Consider the following 26589-nt stretch of genomic DNA (forward strand, 5'->3'; position numbering starts at 1 on the left):
ACCACAATCACATAACGGCGAGGTTAGATTTGCACTTTTTTAAAAATATTGTTTTATGTCACACCGACACAGATAGGTCTTACGGAGACGATGGGATAGGCCTAGGAGTGGGAAGGAAGCGGCCGTGGCCTTAATGAAGGTACAGCCCCAGCACTTGCCTGGTGTGTAAATGAGAAACCACGGAAATACATCTTCAGGGCTGCTGACAGTGGGGCTCGAAACCACCATCTCCCTGATTCAAGCTCACATCTGCGTCCCCCTAAACGCACAGTCAACTCGCCCGGTAAATTTGCATCTTTTAATACCTGCTGATTTGAAAGGACTATCGAATGAGAGTTACCAAAATCATGGAGAGAAAACTGTAGAAGAACAAACAAAATCTACTATAATAAAACCGCAGTATCTTTATTTTGATAGTTGCATAAAGTAGGCGCGATGATAGGCTAATTGTGATTTCTACCACGTGCAACTGTATTAGCAATTACCTGCAGCATCAGGCCGATAGCTGAGACGGGTGACGTAATGGTCTTATGTTAGACAGAGAAATGAAACCACTTTATTTAATTTCACAGGTGTTTCATATCTTTGTCGTCGCTCTAGTGTTAATACGCTTGTTTTGTCACTGTTTTTGTATGACAATATTTATTTTTACGATTGGCTTTACGTCGCACCGAGACGAATAATTCTTTTTTAATGTTTCCGGAGACGGCGAGTTGCCGGAATTTAGTCCCGCAGGAGTCCTTTGACGTGCCAGTAAATCTACCGACACGAGGCTGGCGTATTTGAGCAACTTCAAACACCACCGGACTGAGCCAGGATCGAACCTGCCAAGTTGGGGTCAGAAGGCCAGCGCCTCAGCAGCCTGTGCCACTCAGCCTGGCTCACACAAATAATTTTTATGGTGACAATGGGGTAGTAAAGGGCTAGGAGAGGGGAGGAAGCATCTGTGGCCTGAATTAAGGTACAGCCTGGTGTGAAAATTGGAAACCACGGAAAACCATCTTCAGGGCTGTCGACAGTGGGGTTCGAATGCAAGCTCACAGCTGCGTGCCCGTAACCACACGGCCAACTCGCTCGGTTGGAAATGTTTTTTAGTTCAGTGCTACTTCGAACTTGATGTTTGTAGTAGAACAACGTGTTTTCAATGTGGAGTACTGTGTGAAGATATTTTCTTTCTCCTTGTTTAACGTCCCACGAAGGTTTACGGCAACGGAAGGATGTGAAAAGGCTAGGATTGTGAAGGTAACGGCCGTGACCTCAATTAAGGTACAGCCTCCGCATTTTTCTGGTGTGAAAATGGGAAACCACGCAAAACCATCTTCAGGGCTGCCGACGGTGGTATTCGAGCCCACTTTCTCCCGAATGTAAGCTCACAGCTGCGTGGCGCTAACCGCACGGTTAACTCGCTCGCTACCTGTGTGAAATATTTCTCTGTCAACGAGTACCGGCTTTAGTTAATTCAGAAATTTCCTGTCAACAGTCCTCGTAAAGGAGAAGAACGTCTGCGGTTTATGGGAAACTGCGTGATAGTTTGGAAAAAGATAGTGATGCACGTGGTGTGTGAGTTGGTGGAATGCTGGGGACAGCACAAAGAAGTCTTCAGTTACAAATGACGAAGGTGCTGACCACTCAGTAATGGAGGTGGACGTTAAGGAAGTGACACTCTGAGTCCCCTCTAATTTCAGGGAAGTGTTTAGTCCCTTAGTTTCACCACAAATAGCTTCACTTTAACTGTTATTGTGACGCTATACATGGTTTATGGGGAGCCTCCGTGGCTCAGACGGCAGCGCGTCGGCCTCTCACCGCTGGATACCGTGGTTCAAATCCCGGTCATTCCATGTGAGATTTGTGCTGGACAAAGCGGAGGAGGGACAGGTTTTTCTCCGGGTACTCCGGTTTTCCCTGTCGTCATTCATTCCAGCAACACTCTCCATTCTCATTTCATAGCATGTATCAGTCATTAACAAATCACATTGGGAGTGGCGACCCCATCGTACTAATAATATATATATGATTCATTCATTACATCGCTGACCCGGTCAATGACTGGAAAACAGGTTGTAGGTTTTCATTTTCATTTTCACATGGTTTTGGGAGGTTAAAACAAATATTTTTTTCTTGTTATTTGTAGGGCCCCGAATGTATATAACGTCAAAATAATATCCTCTTCCAAAAATTAAATAAAAAATGAAGTTAAACATTTCATGTCTGTAGCTTAGGTAGTATTTAATTATGAACGACTTAGGGATTTGCTGATATACAATATTGCCTAGCCCGTAAACGTTCGCTTCACGTACGTAGAACGTTTACGTACAACCTACGTATACATACTATCTGAAGCTGCAATACAGAATTGCTTCTTGCACATTAAGCATACTTGAACCATGGTACGGAGGATGGTATAAGCCGAGGGGCAAACGAAGCTCTCACAAATATCTCACTTTATTTCAAGCTCCTCCCTCGGACAAAACTTTCGCTAAATTTAAACCAAAAATTATATTTTACGAACTGCAAACATTCATCCCTATGTTGCGTGAGATTAATTGTACTTATATCCCAGATATCCTATATATCACTCGTTGTTGTCATAGGTACAAGAAGTGATCGTTAACTTTTGGACCAATGGTTATAGTATTTCTGAATCGTTTAGATTTTTTCGGGTACTGATATAGCGTAATATCAAGTGCCCTTGAAAACGTCGGCCATGATAGTGCGTTAGGGATGCTACCATACGTGTGTCTAAAGTAAGAGTTTTTTAAACCCTGTTGCGTGTGGGGTTCCAAAACGAATTGAACGTATGCTAACGAAGGGGTGTTGGTGGGGACTGGCTTCTATTTGGATAACATTATAGGAATTGCAGATGCTGTATTGGACGAAGATCTTCGTCCTCCGCCGAGTCCCATCTTCTGCTTCATTGAACGAACTGGCATTGGTAATTAGGCGAGGAAAAGCGGAGAATAACAACCGTGCAACCATTTCTGGAAGAACATAAACTGGTGGTGGCAGCATTATGGTATGGGGATTTATTCTGTGGTATTCTCAGAGACCAGTCCTCCATACGAAAGCTGCTCTCGAGTGATTTGTTTAAGATTCCATCATTTTAGATCACGTATATCCATAGTTTCTGATTGTCTTTCCAGGAGTGGATGGGATTTGTAGCAAGACAGTGTGATATATTACAAGGCTAAAATGACATACATTGGTTGGAGAAGCATGATCAAAACTTGTAAGTACTTTTCTGCCCTGTAAATACTTGGGAGAAAGAACGAAGATTTCTGTGGTTATTTGAAATATGGAAAAGTATTTGAGGTCAAAATTTTGTTTGGATTTCTCGGCTGTAAATATTATATAGTACCAGTACTGGTTCGACCACTTATAAGCTGTACGTGTTGAATAATTACTTGTGTTGAATATTTCATTCATTATGTAAACAATGAAGTCATCAAGTGGATAAACAAACAAACTGTACATTAAGCTACTACCTTGTAGGAACTCCTTGATATCATTTTCAAGCTTTGATTTGTTTGGATGGATTGGATTGGATTGGATTGGATTGGATTGGATTGGATTGGATTGGATTGGATTTGCTGGGAGAATACACAGTATACCGAGTGAGCGGCTGCGCAATTCGGGTAATCCTCACGTCAGCTTGCATTCGGAAGATACTGGGTTCGGCAGACCTGAAGATGGGTTTCCGTTCTTCCCATTTTCAGTCCAGACAAATGCTGTGGCTGTACCTTAAACAAGGGCAAGGTAGATTCCTTCCCACTCGTAGCGCATTGCTGTCCCTTCGTTGTCTTAAGACATATGTGTCGGTGTGACGTAAATATAATTAAAAAGCCGGGCTGAGTGGCTCAGACGGTTAAGGCGCTGGCCTTCTAACCCCAACTTGGCAGGTTCGATCCTGGCTCAGTCCGGTGGTATTTGAAGGTGCTCAAATACGACAGCCTCGTGTCGGTAGATTTACTGGTACGTAAAAGAACTCCTGCGGGACTAAATTCCGGCACCTCGGCGTCTCCGAAGATCGTAAAAGTAGTTAGTGGGACGTAAAACAAATAACATTATTATTATTATTATTATTATTATGATTATTATTATTATTATTATTATTATTATTATTATTATTATTAAAAAAATACACAATACATATATCATACAGTCATGTGAAGATGTAAAGGCAGAAATACTGACCCACATTACAAGTATCACTTGAACGAATATTCGTTGATATAGTTCATGTTTTACCGAACCTTAGATGACATAATATTTCTGGTCAGAGTTCTACGCTGAAATATCACCACAAAACAGTTTTTCTGGACACGAAGACGATATATTAAATTACATAAAATGCATTCACTGTGAACTCCTTGAAAAAATGTAGCCTATTAACCTAATGTCACTTAAAGTCGATCACCGGGCGAGTTGGCCGTGCGCGTAGAGGCGCGCGGCTGTGAGCTTGCATCCGGGAGGTAGTAGGTTCGAAAACTACTATCGGCAGCCCTGCAGATGGTTTTCCGCGGTTTCCCATTTTCACACCAGGCAAATGCTGGGGCTGTACCTTAATTAAGGCCACGGCCGCTTCCTTCCAACTCCTAGGCATTTCCTATCCCATCGTCGCCATAAGACCTATCTGTGTCGATGCGACGTAAAGCCCCTAGCAAAAAAAAACTCGATCACTTCCTTTTTAATGTTTTTCGTATAAACACTAGATCAGATACATTCATTGTCTTCATTTGATGTTACCAGTTTATTCCGCCCTCAAACACAGTTTCAGAGGCGTTACTGAAGTATCATCTACCATTCAAATTGATATTCAAATTATTTGCTAATTTACTCCTTTACTGGTGGAAAGGTAAGAGCCCGCAGCCCTCTTACACTTAACCACATTCATGATTACATGTTAGATTAAATAAATAAGGCGATGATTTTGATTGTTATGATGATAGTTAAGAAGAGTTTCCAACGTTCAGTCTGTAATTAAGGCAGGAAATGTGATAACATACAGATTAAAACATATTTTTTCACGTAATTAGATGTCTGAGGGTATGAACTGAGATAATTAACTTTGAAATTGAATTTCGTTTAAAAAATCAAGTTCATTTGGAAGTTTCTCTTCCTGGTGTCGAGCATTTAGTTTCCATTACTTTCCTAATGTTACCCAGTTTTTGGGTGGAGTTCGCTACACAGTTTGCATGCATATAATATTACGCATAATGGCGTCAAATACTACAAGGTACGAGCAACAGAAACTGTTATATCAAATTAGCCTATGGGAATGGACACTATTTAAGAAACTGTGCGCTATAATGTTAGTATAGAATAAATGGAATATGAAATAAGTGACATTACATAACACAAGTTTGCTCTTTGGAAGTGATTGTGGAATGGATTATGATATGTACGATTAAGGTGAAGATAACTGATGTAAGTTAGTAAGATTATGTGATAAAAATAGAAAATTCGAGTAAGTTGTTAATTACGTCAGGGATGAACTTAAAATAGTGTGAATTGGCATGGATTGTTATTTTGATGAAGTGACCTAAGGAATTATAGGATTTCCCTTAGATTTCACAACACATTAAGACCAGAATTCAGTGAAAATCCACCGCCTCTTTCTTGTCATTCTACCGGGTCAGGAATGGAATGAATCCTGTCTAGCGGGGAGGATAGGAATTGTGCATGCTGCTGAAGCCTGTCGCACTCCTCTGGGGTAGTGATTAATGAATGACAGATGAAATGAAATGATATTGAAGAGTGTTGCTGGAATGAAATATGACTGGGAAAACCGGAGTACCCGAAGAAAATTCTGCCTCGCCTCCGCTTTTTCCAGCACAAATCTCACATGGAGTGACAGGAATTTGAACCACCGAACCCAGCGGTGAGAAGCCGGCATGCTGCCGCCTGAGCCACGGAGGCTCAAGACCAGAGTTCATTAATTTTTGTATAATAGAACGCCCCGATAATTCACACCTAGAATACGAAATCTCTTCTTCGCTCTGAAAATGACAAAGGAAAGGAATGATCTGATAGTGGATAACATTAGGTACATTTCCACCCTATTCCCCTTCTAGAGTGATAATTCTGTATAACGCCCCCTCAATTACGCCGGAGTGTTGGAGCAAGTGACCGTGCGGTTAGGGTCGCACAGTTGTGAGCTTGCATTCCAGAGATGGTGGGTTCGAACCCCACTGTCGGCAGCCCTGAAGATGGTTTTCCGTGGTTTCCAGTTTTCACACCAGACAAATGCTGGGGATATACCTTAATTGAGGCCACGGCCGCTTCCTTCACACTCCTAGCACTTTCCTGTACCGTCGTCGCCATAAGATCTATTTATGTCAGTGCGACGTAAAGCAAATTATAAAAAAGAAGCCAACGATAGATTATTGAACCACTTGATAGGGAAGATATGTTTTTAGTTCCAAATTAATCCAATGTTTTCAGCTGGACTGGTTTGAGAAATATGAAGCTAACTTAGGCCCTGTATTAAAATAGTTAAGTGTGCTTACAGTAACGTAGGCCCTACATTTAAACAGATGAAAACACTTCAAATATCCTGGTGGTTTTAACTCATAAACAACAAACGCTTGTGGTTTTAGATGACCTTCGATATCATGATCATAGCCAAAATATGAAATCATTCAAACTGGCAAATACGTGCATTCTCCTGTACATCCTTCCCGCAAGGAGAAAACTAGAGTATGTTAATGTTTGAAATCTTAGATGTACACGTCTCACAAATTACATATACACTGACTGACAGTGACAATGCAACACCAAGGAGGAGTGGTTCGAAAGGGATGAAAGTTGGGGAAAAAACAGAGTCGGCACGGAAGAATAATTGATGTTTATTTCAAACCGATATGCAGGTTACACAATGCGCACGGCATCGACTCAGTAGGATGTAGGACCACCGCGAGCGGCGATGCACGCAGAAACACGTCGAGGTACAGAGTCAATAAGAGTGCGGATGGTGTCCTGAGGGATGGTTCTCCATTCTCTGCCAACCATTTGTCACAGTTGGTCGGCCGTACGAGGCTGGGGCAGAGTTTGCAAACGGCGTCCAATGAGATCCCACACGTGTTCGATTGGTGAGAGATCCGGAGAGTACGCTGGCCACGGAAGCATCTGTACACCTCGTAGAGCCTGTTGGGAGATGCGAGCAGTGTGTGGGCGGGCATTATCCTGCTGAAACAGAGCATTGGGCAGCCCCTGAAGGTACGGGAGTGCCACCGGCCACAGCTCATGCTGCACGTAGCGGTGGGCATTTAACGTGCCTTGAATACGCACTAGAGGTGACGTGGAATCATACGCAATAGCGCCCCAAACCATGATGCCGCGTTGTCTAGCGGTAGGGCGCCCCACAGTTACTGCCGGATTTGACCTTTCTCCACGCCGACGCAACACTCGTCTGCGGTGACTATCACTGACAGAACAGAAGCGTGACTCATCGGAGAACACGACGTTCCGCCATTCCCTCATCCAAGTCGCTCTAGCCCGGCACCATGCCAGGCGTGCACGTCTATGCTGTGGAGTCAATGGTAGTCTTCTGAGCGGACGCCGGGAGTGCAGGCCTCCTTCAACCAATCGACGGGAAATTGTTCTGGTCGATATTGGAACAGCAACAGCCAGGGTGTCTTGCACATGCTGAAGAATGGCGGTTGACGTGGCGTGCGGGGCTGCCACCGCTTGGCGGCGGATGCGCCGATCCTCGCGTGCTGACGTCACTCGGGCTGCGCCTGGACCCCTCGCACGTGCCACATGTCCCTGCGCCAACCGTCTTCGCCACAGGCGCTGCACCATGGACACATCCCTATGGGTATCGGCTGCGATTTGACGAAGCGACCAACCTGTCCTTCTCAGCCCGATCACCATACCCCTCGTAAAGTTGTCTGTCTGCTGGAAATGCCTCCGTTGACGGCGGCCTAGCATTCTTAGCTATACACGTGTCCTGTGGCACACGACAACACGTTCTACAATGACTGTCGGCTGAGAAATCACGGTACGAAGTGGGCCATTCGCCAACGCCGTGTCCCATTTATCGTTCGCTACGTGTGCAGCACAGCGGCGCATTTCACATCATGAGCATACCTCAGTGACGTCAGTCTACCCTGCAATTGGCATAAAGTTCTGACCACTCCTTCTTGGTGTTGCATTTGCTGTGTCAGTCAGTGTAAATACGGAAGTAATTCTTAATATCTGGAGTCGGCAACACGTCGATCACCAGACCATTTCGGATAGCTTGCAGAGAGATTTTATTAACCAGGCTCTCTGGTACTCCAAGCGATAACCATTGAGTTGTAATGAGTGTTTACTTTTCCCTCCCCTCATAAGTCGGCGAGTCACTCACTCATTTCATTTTGAATCCATATGCGTATATCCCTTGGACGTAAAATAGGTCTCTTGTTTGAAGAGTCCTGTTGCACATGAAAATAAAGACAGGTTTCTGTCTGTTGTGCCCTCCATTGAACAAAGTTGCTCGGAATAGGAAAGTGTTACGTTGCTCTACTTATCTGCGGGAATCAACATTTTCAATCATGAAGTTTATAAAAAAAAAAGAACTTAGAAAAACGTTAACAGATGAGCGTCTGGACTTTTGCATCCGACATAAAACTCTGAACGGGACGTTAAGAACCTGAGTGATGAAATGGGTTGGCAAACATCACATTAAAATAAACATGCTTTTTGAAGTGATATATCACTGAACTTTCGGTGTCTTCTTATCGTGAAAAGAAGACTATTCTAATGTAATATTAGGCCTAATATCAACAATATTCTCTTTTGTGTGTTGACAAATATGTATTGTATTAACGAATGATACACTTTTAGTGCCACATATCTATTTCTCAGTAGATATTTAGTAGTTGGCCATTTCGTGATGTATCTCTCATATATCCGTATGTTGTAGACCGCTGCTTTATATCATTACTGAAAAATGAAAACCTACAACCTGTTTTCCAGTCAATGACCGGATCAGGGATGGAATGAATGAAGCAGATATAGGCTATTAGTACGATGCACAGTGGGACGAAATGACGAAAACGTGGCCAAAAGTCCGAAAAAAAAGTTTTCTATTGGGGATTTTCGACTCTTAAGTTGGTAATAGGAACGTTGGGACTATTGAATTCCGGCCCTAGAAACAGCCGGCCGGTTCATTGTGAAGTTGCACAGCAGGTCAAATGCGTAGCGTTTCTGTTAGTCACGCACGAGGCAAGCTGAGCGAGCAACGTATCACATGTTAAGATATTGATAAAAGTGATCTCAGACCTTTATAAAAGTATCGACAAAATGGATAATGTTTCTCCAGGTATGTAGTTTATTATTCAAACCTTATTAGATGTTAAACAAAATAGTAACAGTTGTTAATTATAAATAAACGTTTATGCTAAATAACGTAAAATAATACTGAAATATAGTAACAAATGATAGGTAAAAGTTATGTATACGACAGCATTCGGATAAATCTCGCATACTATGATGAAGTATAATTAATTTACTTTCAAAATCTCTTGGAAAAACGCACTACTAGCCACTACTCTGGTAATGAACCACATTTGAAGTGAAAATTGGTATTAGCCGATATTTATGCATTTTGTAAAAAGTTATATAAAAGTTCGGTTATAGCAATATTTCTGTGAATTATGCTATTATTTATACGTGTAGCATAGTAAAGGAAAGAATGTGATGAAAGGAGATGGAAACATTGCCCCTTATTTTGAAGGATCTGACGCATAACTTAGAAAAGGACAAACGATGCTATTATATTCTGTCCTATCTTTTTTCATACACACACACAGACACACACAAACTCACACACATATATATATATATAAAATTTTATATGCTTTTTCAGGTTCATCTAGTAACCATGATAATGTGCATTTTTCGAGAAAATACTTTTTCATCCAAATGAAACCATATCTCTCCAGTGACCTGCAAGTAGTTGTTGACAATTTGGAAAAGTTTGTGGCTGACAATATTGGACAACCTTATACATTACCGGAATACATGAAGCCAATTATTTCAACTTTGTTTCACGTGTTTAGGACCAAACATAAGCAGGCTTCCAAACGTGATGATTATTTTTTTAAGAAAAATGAAACATGGCTAAATGGTTTAATTAAATTTCCTGTAACTGGTGTTACTACGAGAAGCGAACAGCTTGGATCAATGGGTCGACCTCCAAAAGAATTTGACGAAATGTCTGACAGATCAAAAAGAAGAAGAACCGCGGAGATTCGTGAGAAGTATAATTACAAAGAACTGGCATACACTGCGCAAATGAGTCTCCGAGCTTCAGGAAATTTAGATGCTTCCAAAATTGTGAAAGATGTTTCAATATCTAATCCATCTAACGTCGCAGAATTTCGGAAAAAATTATCGTCTTCAAATAATACAGGCCTTAACGGGGATGAAGCTCTAGCTCTTATTTTTGATACAGGAATGTCAAAAGGACGATATCAACTAATGAGAAACCGTTTCAAAGCGAAGGGCATGAACGTTATTCCACCATATACGGCTGTGGCCATTGCTAAAAATGATTGTTACCCCCATGATGATTTCCTTAGTTTTACAGAATCCAGAGTTGTGGTTAAATTGCAAGGTTTATTGGATCATACTTTAAATCGCATTTTGTTACTTAAGGAGAACAATATTGCGCAAATGACCAATGAAGAACTTGAGCATATGAATTTTATTTGCAAGTGGGGTTTCGATGGGACTTAGGGACAAAGTATTTATAAAATGAAATTTACTGATCCAAATATTTCAGATACAAGTTTACTTTTCACTTCGATTGTTCCATTGCAACTTGAAGCAGTTAATACAATTTCTAATGTTCAATCTGTAGTTTGGTCCAATACAAAACGTTCATCTACTCAATATTGTAGGCCATTAAAATTAGAATTTGTAAAAGAAACCATCGAAACCTCACTGAATGAAAAATCTTATTACGACAAACAGATTCAACAATTGCAACCTTTAGAAAGAGTCATCGCCACAAGAAAGATTGTGGTCACACATGAATTAGCTATGACCATGGTTGACGGTAAAGTATGTGATGCAGTTACGGGAAGTAAATCATCTCAACGTTGTTATTTATGTCAGTTTATGTATTTATCCAGTAAGTTCAACGACATTGATGCAATTTTAAAGAAACCAGTAAACGTCGATCATTACAAATTAGGATTGTCAACTCTTCATGCGTGGATTCGGTGCTTCGAATGTCTCATTCATATATCATATCAAAGTGAAACACAGAAGTGGCAAGCGCGCAAAACCGAAGACAAAGCCGCGAAAGAAAGAAGAAAACGTATGGTCCAGGATGGCTTCAGAAAAGAATTAGGATTTCTCATTGATATGCCAAAAGCTGGTGGTGGCAGCACTAATGATGGAAATACGGCTCGACGTTTCTTCGAAAACGCACGTACATCAGCTGGTATAACCGCAGTCAATCAGGATCTGATTCATCGTTTTCACGTTATATTGCAAAAAATTTTAAGTGGTGAAGAAATTAACATAGATAAATTTCGCACATATTGTACAGAAACAGCCAGATACTTTGTTCAACTGTATCCCTGGTACAACATGCCAACTGGAGTTCACCGACTACTGATCCACGGACCGGATATAGTAAAAGCAGCATTACTACCGATTGGCAAACTATCAGAAAAAGCGCAAGAAGCGACTAATAAATTAATCAAACGAAACCGAGAATACCACGCACGAAAGTGTTCTCGAGTTAAAAACATGGAGGATATTTTTCGAAGACTTCTGGCAACAACTGATCCTTTTTATAGCATCCTTGCGTCAAGTACGTCGCAAAAAAGAGAAGGGTTTATTACCAGAAGCGAAAGCTCTCTTAGTGTTACCTCCAGTTGCTTCTAACGGTGATGAAGGTTCAGACGACGATGATTTTTGTGGGGACAGTGATTCCTTCGAAGATTATGATTCGGGCGGACAGATTAGCGATTTCGAAGATGAATCAGAAGCAACTGTTGAAGAACATCAAAGCCAATAGGATAAGGATAAAGATGTAAACTTATATTGTAATGTTTCTTTTGTTCAATTCTAATAAAATGTATTAATATTCAAATATTATATTTATTTATAATAATTGAAAAATCCTAAATTCAAAAACAATAACTACTTTAGTTTTCAATAATTAATTAACTATATTTTTGCCTATTAATATTATATTTTTAAAAAATTGTTCGATACATTGGATCTGCCATTATGAATTTTTCAATTTTAACATCTAATTCGTAATCAGCAGTATCAAAAACCTTATAATACTCATTTTTGCCCAATTAAACCAACTTTTACGAATTTTGGTCCGCCATATTGGATCCGCCATTTTGACTTTTTCAATTTTAACATCTAATTCGTAATCAGCAGTATCAAAAACCTTATAGTACCCATTTATGTCCAATTTTACCAAGATTTAGACTTTCGGCCACGTTTTCGTAATTTCGTCCCACTGTGCGATGGGGTCGCCACTCCCAAAGTGATTTATTATTGACTGATAGATGCTATGAAATGAGAATGGAGTGTGTTGCTGGAATGAAAGATGACAGGGAAAACCGGAGTACCCGGAGAAAAACCTGTCCCGCCTCCGCTTTGTCCAGCACAAATCTCACATGGAGCGACCGGGATTTGAACCACGGTATCCAGCGGTGAGAGGCCGACGCGCTGCCGTCTGAGCCACGGAGGCTTTTATATCATTACTGTTCAAGATAATTAATTTGCATCCCATAATAGCACCTTACAAGTAATTCAATTTCGATTTTAAATATGATGGCCGAGAGATTTGAAGGTAGAAATAATGCCATGAAATTCTTCTGGAGAAATGCTTCTTCTTCTATGAAAGAATTAGTAATTACGATTTCTTAGCATTCTCACCCTTCAACACTCCGGACTCTTTCAAACATAGAATGTTAGAACATCTGCTTACGTTAATTCTCCTATCCACAGACTATCGATTATGTTGTGGCAATTAAGGCTGAGTTTGGTGTGTGTTGCAGTAATGCCAGCCAGAAATTATAATTGTGGTGTAGATGCGACAATGTGGACAGGAACAGCAGAGAAAAAAACTATTGTGCCGGCGAATTGTATATGCCTGCGGTAAAGAAACATCTAGAAAGACATTGAAGGAGGTTAACTATGGAGAAAGCGCACATAATGATCTCTTATTAGAACTACTGGAATCTTCTACGGGCCTTTACGTAGACCGTAAATGGTGCACGCCGTTCAGTCTGGAGTCAGTCCCGAGTGACTAAGTATTGAGTGCTTAATTCATGAAGAAGGGTAAACAGAACAAGACGGTCGCGAGTTTCTTCATGATAAGTGCGTCCGTCAGATGGCTACGTGGAGTTTTTCGAGGCTTGCTTTTGAAATTGTTCTGTAGCAAAATTCTCTGTGAGAAGGCTATTGGCAGCCAGGAGTTCGTTGTGCTTCTATGGAGTGTGATGACGGGTCTGAGTGGTAAATGAAATGGCGTATGGCTTTTAGTGCCGGCAGTGTCCGAGGACAAGTTCGTGATGCGCGTCGTGATGAGGATGAAATGATGATGATCACAACACACACACACACACACACACACACACACACACACACACACACACACACACACACACACACACACACACACACACACACACACACTCTCAGTCCCCGTGCCAGAAAAATTAACCAATTATGGTTAAAATTCCCGACCCTGCCGGGAGTCAAACCTGGGAGCCCTGTGACCAAAGGCACGCATGGAGCCGGACGTCTGAGTGGTTGTTAGTAGCCTACGTATTACAATTGTAAATAAATTTAGTATACAGTAAAACACCATAACTCCCTTTGTAGTAATTTTAGTTTTAAGGGCCCCGATAACCTGCCTCAATATTCGACAGTTTGGTTAGGAAAATTCACACATTTAACAAATTAAAATCCTTGTGATAGTTTTCACAGTCTATTTAAATATCGTATAAACATTCTATCACGTACTACAGTCCCCACTCGTAACAATGTTATACGAACTATAAAATAAAGAATAAATGTAAACAGTCCGCCTCTGTGGTGAAGTGGTTAGCGTGATTACCTGCCACCCCCGGAGGCCCGGGTTCGATACCCGGCTCTGCCACGAAATTTGAAAAGTGGTACGAGGGCTGGAACGGGGTCCACTCAGCCTCGGGAGGTCAACTGAGTAGAGGTGGGTTCGATTCCCACCTCAGCCATCCTGGAAGTGGTTTTCCGTGGTTTCCCACTTCTCCTCCAGGCGAATGACGGGATGGTACCTAACTTAAGGCCACGGCCGCTTCCTTCCCTCTTCCCTGCCTATCCCTTCCAATCTTCCCATCCCTCCACAAGGCCCCTGTTCAGCATAGCAGGTGAGGCCGCCTGGGCGAGGTACTGGTCATACTCCCCAGTTGTATCCCCCGACCAAGAGTCTGAAGCTCCAGGACACTGCCCTCGAGGCGGTAGAGGTGGGATCCCTCGCTAAGTCCGAGGGAAAAACCGAACCTGGAGGGTAAACAGATGATGATGATGATGATAAATGTAAACATCCACACTGCAAGTACAATACTGTAGAATTACCTACATTATATTACTTAATTGCAAATCGTTTCATATTTCACAATACATTAACACCATCCTTTAAAGTAAGCCCAAGTGTATTAATTTGTTTGTTGCACTTATGTAGTCACAAGCAATGAGAGTAATATCAGTAAACCGAGCGATATGGCTGTGCGGTTAGAGTGGCACGGCTGTAAGCGTTCATCCGGGAGATCGGGTGTTCGAACCCCACTGTCGGCAGTCCTGAATATGGTTTTCCGTGGTTACCCATGTGTTGGGAATGTACTTTAATTAAGGCCACGGCCACTTCCTTTCCACTCCTAGCCCTTTCTTATCCCAACTTCGCTATAAGACCTATCCGTGTCGGTGCGGCGTAAAGTAAATCGTATATAGGCCCTACATATTTTTAAAAACTAACAATGATGCGACGGTTTGTTCCAGGAAATTCGTACCAGGCACAGCTTGTTCCGCGGCAAATTCGGTATAAACAGGTAGTCCCGGACAGTTCGTACTACCGAGCAAGTGACCACGCGGTTTGGGTCACGTAGCTATCAGCTTGCATTCGGAAGATTGTGGGTTCGAAACCTACGTCGGCAACTCTGAAGATGGTTTTCCGTTGTTCCCCATTTTCACACCTGGCAAATTCAGGGCTGTACCTTAAGGACATGGTCACTTCTTTCCTACTAGCAGCCTTTTCCTTTCTCACCGTCGCCATAAGACATATCTGTGTCGGTGCGAAATAAAGCAAAATTATATAAAAGGAAAATAAATATTTCTACTGTGAAAATATTTTTCCCAAGTAATGTGTACCGTGGTAGTTAATGCCTAATAAATATTTATTCCAAAACAATTAATGCTATAGAACATTAAAGTAAAATGCCACTTGTATTGTGAGCAATAGCTTGCAGGTAACCATGATTATTTTTAAATTTGTTATATCTTTCAGGAATTTTGTTTAACTTTCTGTGTGCCTCAATGCAGTTTTCGGGGGATCCACCTGCGTCAAACGTGAAAATCCTCAAGGGAAGGATGTGATTTCGCCATGAAGAGGATTAATCTCTGACGCCAGCCTTCTACTGGTTTGGTGCTTCATGGAGGACTAGCTATTATGCGATCGTAGTGGTACAGATGTACTGGGAACGTAGGTTGTCTCTACCCACGACCATAACGACACCCTCTGATATACTGTAGTTTCCTGCTTGCTCAGGGTCTAGAATATTTGAGGAGGGTTCTTGAAATAGGTTGAATGTTTCTTTATTTCACGTCCGTCATTTTTCTGCTGTACGGGAAGAATGACCATGCATTTAGGTAGTGGAATCGCAAGCCGATATCTAAATTGTCCTCTTGCAAATACTACTCCGGTTTTCCTTCTGAGTGCAACATACGCCATAATGTCGTTCCCAAATTGATCAAATATCCGGCTACTTTAGCTCGCGACCGAGCTCGATAGCTGCAGTCGCTTAAGTGCGGCCAGTATTCAGTATTCGGAAGATAGTAGGTTCGAACCCCACTGTCGGCAGCCCTGAAAATGGTTTTCCGTGGTTTCCCATTTTCACACCAGGCAAATGCTGGGGCTGTACCTTAATTAAGGCCACGGCCACTTCCTTCCCACTCCTAGCCCTTTCCTGTCCCATCGTCGCCGTAAGACCTATCTGTGTCGGTGCGACGTAAAACAACTAGCAAAAAAAAAAGTTTAGCTCGTGAAAAAGTTTCCCTTATTACATTAATTGCGGAGGTCAAACGATGTGAGAATAAGTGAGGGCGACAACAGTTCTACGAAAGGTGTATCGACTGTATTTAAAACACTCTAAACAATTCACAATATGATCCTTTGTTTTTTGTTTTTCGGGCAAGATCATGACTAAGGAAACAACTGGCCGCTGATATTAGCTTGGATCGTGTGTATCTGACACGTTATTTTAGTATCAGATACAAATGTTCCATCACAAATTCAATATTCACATTTAACCAGTTTTCGCATAATTTATTATCTTTAATTTGCTGTCTAAATTGAAATGTAGCAGTCATTAATGACCCTCCTTGTTTACTTTAAATCGGTGAGGTAAATCCATGAGATCTGCTATTGTTCTAGGTTTTAAAGGTAGTTGATTAAGGCTTTCTCTTTTTATAATATGTCTTAATGAATTAGTCTTAGGAATTTTAAGGTAATTTTGCTGTTTACATCTCCTGATTGCTGGCGTATTACAGTACTAGTAGATCCATTGGACGATGCTGATGCTTCCCTAATATGTGCCACCACTTTCCAAGACTTGAATCTGTCCAAATCAGGTCTATGCGAGTGGTCTTTAAGGACTTAATGAGTTCCAGTTGGTATACGTATTCGCGATGAAAGTTCTTCTAATTTCTCATATCTACATTCAGTTTTTCTTCCACTTTTCGTGTGATTCATATAAAGGTACTCCCTATAAATTAATTACTTTTTGCCTTTCTCTGAGACCGTAAGCCTTGGATGGTACATAAATTTTAAACTTCCTATTTTGAATTTTTATTTAAAAATATCACTGTAGAAGTGGTACATAAAACATAACTGTAAATAGTACTGTATATAGCTAACACCACTGTAGCAGTGGTATATTTTTACAAGACAGAACACTTATGTGGTGGCTGCAGATGAAACTATGTAACATAACTGTATAAGTTGAGCCTTTATTTTAAGACTGAACTGTAAACAGGGCCAGCATTCGTCTTATCTCGTAGGAGCTAGCAGTGGAGAACCTGGAATGAGCAAACCTGCTCAGGAGACCAGTCAATGAGGCAACTTTCTAAGTTCGCGTGGAAACGTAATAGTTTCCTAACTCTTTGAAGTTCGCTAATCTATCTACCTCTAAGTTCCCCTCACTAGCAGATTGCGCTTTTGATCTATGAAGGAGAAACTTGGGCAGAATTCCGCCACTCGCGGGGTACCACTCTAAATAACTTCCAACTTGTGAATATTTTACTACCATCATTTTCCAGTATGGAATGTACTGTAACATTGTTAAATTGAAATGTTCTAGTACATAACCTCTTTCCGAGCAGGTCACTAAATTAAAAATAAATTAGTGTGGCACTAGCTTACATTTGGGTGAAAAATATTACAACTCGCTGAATGTCACGGATTCTAACTCAGGTAGATTTATTTTTTTAATTTCCTTGAAACCATCAAAGATTACACAAATTTTAGCAATAATTTTGTTAACTTCTTTTGAAAGCTATTTCCCACAACTTCCATTTTTCATCAAAATGATGTACATTATATCAAAAAATACTATATCAACCGAACTGGAAGTTTTAGGTCAAGTTTATTACATTAATCTGGTGAGCAATAATGCAGTAAATCCTGTCTTAAATGAACCCTCTTTTAAGCGGAAACTTGTCTCTAACGGAAAATTACCTTCGTATTGGTGAGAGGAGATCGATTTGGCTAAAGGACGAGAAGAAGGGATAGAACGACAGGACACATCTTAAGACAGCCAGGGAAGTGTAGGCGGTAAGAACGGTAGGGGTAGGCCAAGGTATGAATTAGACAAGCAGATTAGAGCAGATGTAGGATGCAGCAGTTACGTAGAAATGAAAGGTTAGCACAGGATAGGATGGCATGGAAGGGTGCATCGAACCAGTCTATGGACTGATGATTCAAACAATAACCACCTTGAATTCTGTGGCTTGGTTCTAAAAGGGCCAATGCCATTTATTAACGAAATTGAGATATTGACCGATACGAACGCATTTTATCCTGGCTTGCAACATGTTAAAAGAGCCAATGTCTCTGTTAAGTACTAAACGAACAGTTAACGTTTAATTAAATAAGCCCTTGCCAATAATGTGAGATTACCAATAAAGATTAGAGATCTGGAAATTTTTAAAGAATACGATAGAAAAATTTAGCGTTTAATAAGGTGACTTCCACAAAGAAAGTATAAAGTTATTTAAAGTTAGTTGTCGAAAAAAAAATAATTGGAAAACCTATAAGCAAAACTTCAAATGCTGATAGCTCAAAAACAGGTTTTTTGACATTGGCCCTTTTAGAACCATGCCACAGAATTGTGTGTAAAAAGTTACGCAAATCACTCTGGGTTAAGTGGAAACTTATCAAACACGGAAAAGGAAGCTAAAATATGTCCTTGAACGGAAATGTTTCGGTCTTCATTGTGGACTGTTTAGTCATATTTTAAACATCCTATGCATTCTAGACGGTCTGTGAGGTAATGTCAGGTGCTGCATATGACACGGTACATTCCCTTCCATTCCTTTTGTTTTGGGTATTTTTTCTACCTAATCGACCGCCTGAACAACCCTTTTTTAATAGCTATCATCTCACCACCTGTAGTTCAGCAGTTCTCACTATGAGAAAAAGAAGATGATGTGAAACGAATTGAGTACAGATTGAAGACTTATCAACATATCGTCAGAAGTTTAAAATTCGCTCAGTGGTCGAAGTGTTTGGACACTTTCGTTTTAATTTCTGAGTATGATTTTTTTTATTTCAACATCCAACATTCAAGTGTAAGACGACTGCAAATAAAAAAACACTTTTCTTGCTTTACGTCGCACCGACACAGATAGGGCTTATGGTGACCATGGGACAGGAAAGGCCTAGGAATTGGTTGGAAGCGGCCGTGGCCTTAATTAAGGTACAGCCCCAGCATTTTCCTGGTTTGAAAATGGAAAACCACTGAAAACCATCTTCAGGGCTGCCGACAGTGGGGTTCGAACCCACTATATCCCGATTACTGGATACTGGCCGCACTTAAGCGACTGCAGCTATCGAGCTCGGTAAACCCTTATTTTACAGGTGTAGAATGCTTAATACTTTACCAGTAAGGAATTGTGTAAGTTTTATGTATTATTTTCTGATAATGTTTGACGTGTTTTCATATGGAGAATAAGCACTATTTTCTAGTGCACTTGCATTGAACAGGAACCTGGCTTCAGAGTTAAAATTATCTGGTCCCTCGCGATTCCGTATAAGATAAATTTTACTGTAGTTTTGATATTCATGCAATTGAGGAAGGGTAATAATTTACAATTCCTTCTTAATGATGGCCTTTTGGAGAAAGGGATTAAAGTAAAATTTGAAATACTAGACCAAGCCTTCCCGTTGTCGTTGTATTGCAATTTGTGAATTCTCCACTGAGTGTGTTTAGCTTGAAAACTCACAATACAGGCATAAGCTCATAAGTGCACTTAAGTTTACGGATCACACATTCCTTCATTAATAATTCAGGTGCTTCCTCTTACGCAGGACATTAACCACTGTGTCCTTTAAAGTAAATTCAAATATCTGTGTATATGAATTTTCATTATAGTTGAATCGGTGGTTCTTATGGTAGAAGCATACAATTGGAATAGTTGCAGTGTGATATGCAGGTCAGTTAGTGCCACCTTCACGCTTGCGCTATTCAATTAGACATTGTGGAAAAAGATCTGCAGGTCTTGAAATTGAACAGTATTTGTATAAGCGACTGCAGTTTTCGTGCAGACGGATTCGGGGAAGAGGATACAGGTGATGACCAGAGCTCCCTAATTACGACAGCGATTCCGAAGAATGCGTGGAATTGGAGATTAATAATAATAATAATAATAATAATAATAATAATCGGTTTATGTTACCAACTAATTCAATTACAAACTTACCACATTTTTACGGGTATCGGAGACGCCAAGGTACCGTAAAAGTTGTTCCGCAAGAGTCTTTCTACGTGCCGGTAAATCTCTATATATAAAAGAACATGTCGTGAATGACTGACTGATTGATTCATCATCGCCGAGCCAAAACTACTGGACATACAGGAATGAAATTTTGAGAATATATTTGCATTAATCTGTAGGTGCTCACTAAGGAAGGATTTTTGGGTATTCCGTCGTTAAGGGGTGAAAAGGGCGGTGAAATTTTAAAATCAGGATATCTGTATCTCAAAAACTTAAAAGTTTACAGACGTAAAAATGGGTATTTAGAATCTCCTTTAAAAATAAAGGTACATGTGTTTTTTTGTTTTCTCAAAATACCATTAAGGCGGGGGGGCGGTGAAACAAGGGGGTAAATTGTCTGAATCCCTTTTATGAGGATACTCATATCTCAAAACTGTAGATGTTACAGACATGAAAATTGGCATTTGGAGTCTCCTTTAAAAAATAGGAACACGTATTTCTTGTTTTTGAAAAATCCAATGAATAGGGGGGGAACGGTGTGCCAAACGGGGTGGAATTTAAAAAATATATATATCAAGGCCTACAATATATCTCAGACATTTAAGATGTTACAGAGTTGAAAACTCCCGTAAAAGTAAAGAAACATTGATAACTTATTTTCGGAACAGTCACTTAATGGAAAATGAAAAATGGGGAATTTATAAAATTGGCATATCTACAGAGCATCTCAAAAACTTAACATGTTAAAGATGTGAAAATAGGAATTTTTTATCTTTTAAAAATTAAAAATGCTTTTCTTTGTTTTTGGGAGAATCCGCATAGGACTGAAAAGGGGGTTGAATTTCTTAATAGGATAATGATATCTCAAAAACTGAAGATGTTGCAGACGTGAAAATTGGTATTTGGGGTTCTCTTTAAAAATAAAGAAATAAATATTTCTTTTTCTCAGAAAATCTACTTAAAGGGGGCGAAGGTATTGAAAAATGAGTTGAATTCTTTGTATGAGGATGCTTATATCCCAAAAACTAAAGACGTTGCAGAAGTGAAAATTGGTATTTGGAATCTCCTTTAAAAATAAAGAAACACATTTTTTTGTTTACTTTGTTTCTGGAAAATTTACTTAAGGGGGTTTGAAAATAAGTAAAGAAGGAGTTGAATTCCGTGCATGAGGATACTTACCCTGTATCTTAAAAACTGAAGATGTCACAGACGTTATAGTTGGTATTTTGAATTTTCTTTCAAAATAACGAAACACGCAATTTATGTTTTCGAAAAGTCCACTTAAGGGAGGCGAGGGGTGGAAAGAAGTGAAGGTGAATTTGAATTATTTTTATGACAATACTTATATCTCAAAAACTGAAGGTGTTACAGACGTACAGACATGAAAACTGGTATTTGGAATCTCCTTTAAAAATAATGAAACACGTATGTTTTACCTTTCGGAAAATCCTTTAAGGGGCTGAAATGAATTGGAAAAGCGGGCGAATTTTTAATATTATTTTCAGTGTATCTACAGTACATGTCAGGAACTTAACATGTTAGATATAAGAAACTTGGTAGTTGGAAAGTTCTTTAAAATGCAGGAACAGGTACGTTTTTATTTTCGGAAAAGGCACTTAACGCGGGTGAAAGGAAGTTGAGAAGTGAGTTGAATTATCTCAAAAAAAGAAAATGTTAGACATGGAAATTGGTATTTGGAATCTCCTTTCAAAATAAAGAAACATGCGTTTTTTCGACTTGAGAAAAGACTGTTTCTCGCATGTACATTTCTGTGCCTCATGGTCGTCTTAGCCCCAAATGACTGACTGACTGACTGACTGACTGACTGACTGACTGACTGACTGACTGACTGACTGACTGACTGACTGACTGACTGACTGACTGACTGACTGACTGACTGACTGACTGACTGACTGACTGACTGACTGACTGACTGACTGACTGACTGACTGACTGACTGACTGACTGACTGACTGACTGACTGACTGACTGACTGACTGACTGACTGACTGACTGACTGACTGACTGACTGACTGACTGACTGACTGACTGACTGACTGACTGACTGACTGACTGACTGACTGACTGACTGACTGACTGACTGACTGACTGACTGACTGACTGACTGACTGACTGACTGACTGACTGACTGACTGACTGACTGACTGACTGACTGACTGACTGACTGACTGACTGACTGACTGACTGACTGACTGACTGACTGACTGACTGACTGACTGACTGACTGACTGACTGACTGACTGACTGACTGACTGACTGACTGACTGACTGACTGACTGACTGACTGACTGACTGACTGACTGACTGACTGACTGACTGACTGACTGACTGACTGACTGACTGACTGACTGACTGACTGACTGACTGACTGACTGACTGACTGACTGACTGACTGACTGACTGACTGACTGACTGACTGACTGACTGACTGACTGACTGACTGACTGACTGACTGACTGACTGACTGACTGACTGACTGACTGACTGACTGACTGACTGACTGACTGACTGACTGACTGACTGACTGACTGACTGACTGACTGACTGACTGACTGACTGACTGACTGACTGACTGACTGACTGACTGACTGACTGACTGACTGACTGACTGACTGACTGACTGACTGACTGACTGACTGACTGACTGACTGACTGACTGACTGACTGACTGACTGACTGACTGACTGACTGACTGACTGACTGACTGACTGACTGACTGACTGACTGACTGACTGACTGACTGACTGACTGACTGACTGACTGACTGACTGACTGACTGACTGACTGACTGACTGACTGACTGACTGACTGACTGACTGACTGACTGACTGACTGACTGACTGACTGACTGACTGACTGACTGACTGACTGACTGACTGACTGACTGACTGACTGACTGACTGACTGACTGACTGACTGACTGACTGACTGACTGACTGACTGACTGACTGACTGACTGACTGACTGACTGACTGACTGACTGACTGACTGACTGACTGACTGACTGACTGACTGACTGACTGACTGACTGACTGACTGACTGACTGACTGACTGACTGACTGACTGACTGACTGACTGACTGACTGACTGACTGACTGACTGACTGACTGACTGACTGACTGACTGACTGACTGACTGACTGACTGACTGACTGACTGACTGACTGACTGACTGACTGACTGACTGACTGACTGACTGACTGACTGACTGACTGACTGACTGACTGACTGACTGACTGACTGACTGACTGACTGACTGACTGACTGACTGACTGACTGACTGACTGACTGACTGACTGACTGACTGACTGACTGACTGACTGACTGACTGACTGACTGACTGACTGACTGACTGACTGACTGACTGACTGACTGACTGACTGACTGACTGACTGACTGACTGACTGACTGACTGACTGACTGACTGACTGACTGACTGACTGACTGACTGACTGACTGACTGACTGACTGACTGACTGACTGACTGACTGACTGACTGACTGACTGACTGACTGACTGACTGACTGACTGACTGACTGACTGACTGACTGACTGACTGAACATAAAGAAATAAAATTTTGAGGATACATATACATTACAATGCAGATGCTCGCAAAGGGAGGATTTTTGTATATTCCGTCCTTAAGGCGGTGAAAAGGGGGGTTAATTTTTAACATGAGTGTATCTATATTTCAAAAACTTAACAGTTTAATGACGTAAAAATTAATACTCGTGATCTACTCTAAAAATAACGATACACGCATTTTTGTTTTCGGAAAATCCTCTTAAAGGGGGATAAAAAAGGGTGAAAAAGGGGTTGAATACCTTTTATGAAGATACTTACGTCTAAAAAACTGTAGTAGTTACAGTCATGAAAATTTTTATTTGGAATCTCCATTAAAAATAAAGAAACACGTAATATTTTATTTTGGAGAATCTACTTATGAGGGGTTAAATAGGAGTGGCAATAGGGGAGAGTTTTAAAATGAGAATTTCTACAACATATCTCATAAACTTTACACGTTACAGACGTGAAAATTGGTATGTTGAACATCTTTTAAATATAAAGTAACACGTATTTTTTTGTTTTCGGAAAACTTACGCTGGGGTAAAAATGACTGGAAAAGTGGGTTGAATTATTTTTATTGGGATACTGATATTTCCAAAACCGCAGACATTACAGATGTGGAAATTTATATTTGTAATCTCCTTTATAATGTAAAAAACGTGTTTATTTGTTTTCAGAAAGCCACTTAAGGGGATGGGATGGATGGAGAGAAGTGAGGAAAATGCTGAAGTCTTTTTATGAGCATACTTATATCTTAAAAACTGAAGATGATATAGACGTGAAAACTGGTGTTTGGGATCTGCTGTAAAAGTAAAGGAACACCCATTATTTGTTTTCTGAAAATCCACTTAGGGGAAGTGTTAAAGGAGGTGAATTTTTAAGATGAGGTTATGTACAGTATATCTCAAAAACATAACGTATTACAGACGTGAAAACTGGCATTTTTAACCTTTTAAAAGGAAAGTATAACGTATTTTTTGTTTCGAAAAAAATGGGGATGATTTATTTTTATGAGGATACTTTCATCTCAAAAACTGAAGATGTTACAGACACGAAATTTGTATTTGGAATCTCCTTTAAAAATAAAGAAACACATATTCTTTTTTCAGAAAATCCAATTAAAGGGGGGATAAATGAATTGAAAAATGAGTTAAATTCTTTGTTTCGAGATATGTTTATCTCAAAAACGAAGGATGTTACGGACAAGAAAATTGGTATTTGGAATCTCCTTTAAAATTAAAGACACACGTATTTTGTGGCGGGGGAGGGGATGGTGAAATAAACTTAAGGGGTATGTAAAAGGACTTGAAGTATTTTCATGAGGATACAAATGAGAAGTCTCTTACAGCAGTACAGCCGTAACGGGCTTTTCACGGGGGGGGGGGGGAGGAATGATTACCAAAATATGCATTTATATGAAACCGTTTGCATTATGAAGTTAAAATTTCAAATGATATCCTAGGTATTAAATAGCAGAAGGATTGAAACAAATTTAACTGCGGAGAGAGTTAAATGGGAGTTAAGATCCGAAAAAGAATATATTCTTTCCTTCCTCCGAAATGGTTTAACGTACGAAGACAAAATTCCAAATAGCGGTATATATTTTAAATCCTACACGTAGGTGTGAAATAGGAAATTGTTCATCCTTCCAAAACCGTTTGACGTACAAAGTTGTAATTTTGCGAGAACGTTCTTATTTTATGTCCTAGGTGTAAAGTATTTTATACTTAAAAATATTTCTCTACTAAAGGGGTTTATACGGTGGTTGACTCTCAAAAAACACGATATCTTTTCTTCCGAAATCGTTTCAGGCACGAGCATAATTTTGTTTATGAACGGTGGTCCTCTATATCCTAAAAACTTTCACCCCTTAAAAAGTATTCATTCCTCCATTACTGTTAGACGTACGAAATCAAAATTTCACAGGTTTGTCGTTTTTACATCCTAGGTGTTAAATAAGAAAGGGTTTAAAACATTCCAGTTCTTCAGTATGGAGTTCAAATGAGTGTTAGATCAGAAAATTAAAAATCATTCCCCCAAAACTGTTTGACGTACGAAGTGAGAGCGTATATCACAGGCTCAGCTGACAGTGGACTCTCCAAAATATAAACTTGGAATAAGTTAAAACCCGTAGCGAAGTACCTTTATCTTGTTAATCTACTAATATAGAGGTCGAATATTTGAACACCTCGAAATACCAGCGGTCTGAGCCTGGATCGAACAAGTCGTCTTCAGTTCAGAAAGCCATTGCTGAGTCTCACAGCCCAGATATCGGAGGTTAGTAGATTACAACCCCAGACAAGGTCTGCTACCAACCGTATACACTTGTGAAACAAGATTGTTTTCCGAATACAATTCCTGACACAAGAAGAGTAAGCAGAAACATCATTGTAACATTTTTAAAAATCCTTCAGAACTGGTTAGCCAAGCTCGAAATTTCACTCGGAGGAAACTGTACATTTCTCACGTCTTTGGATGAGGAAAAAGAGAAAAAATTACTTGTCCGTGGAAACACCGTAGGTGTTCATTGCGCAGAAGACTTACTTTGGTTCTGACGTAAGCATGAGTTGAAAAGAATAAATGAAATGAAACACATTTCGAAACGTGAATGCCGTTGTAAATCGACTTCTGACATTTCAATATTGTCACAATGTATCCTACTGGACTTGTCGTCAGCGTTAGAGCCATTGACATCAATTTCCATAACTTGTACACTTCTAGTAGGCGCTGACTCGGCCGTCGCTTGGAGTTCCTGTTGTTCTCGAAATTTTCTGGGACATTCTTGCAGG

This window comes from Anabrus simplex, chromosome 2 (genome assembly GCF_040414725.1).
Source record: "Anabrus simplex isolate iqAnaSimp1 chromosome 2, ASM4041472v1, whole genome shotgun sequence".
NCBI classification, from domain to species: Eukaryota; Metazoa; Arthropoda; class Insecta; order Orthoptera; family Tettigoniidae; genus Anabrus; species Anabrus simplex.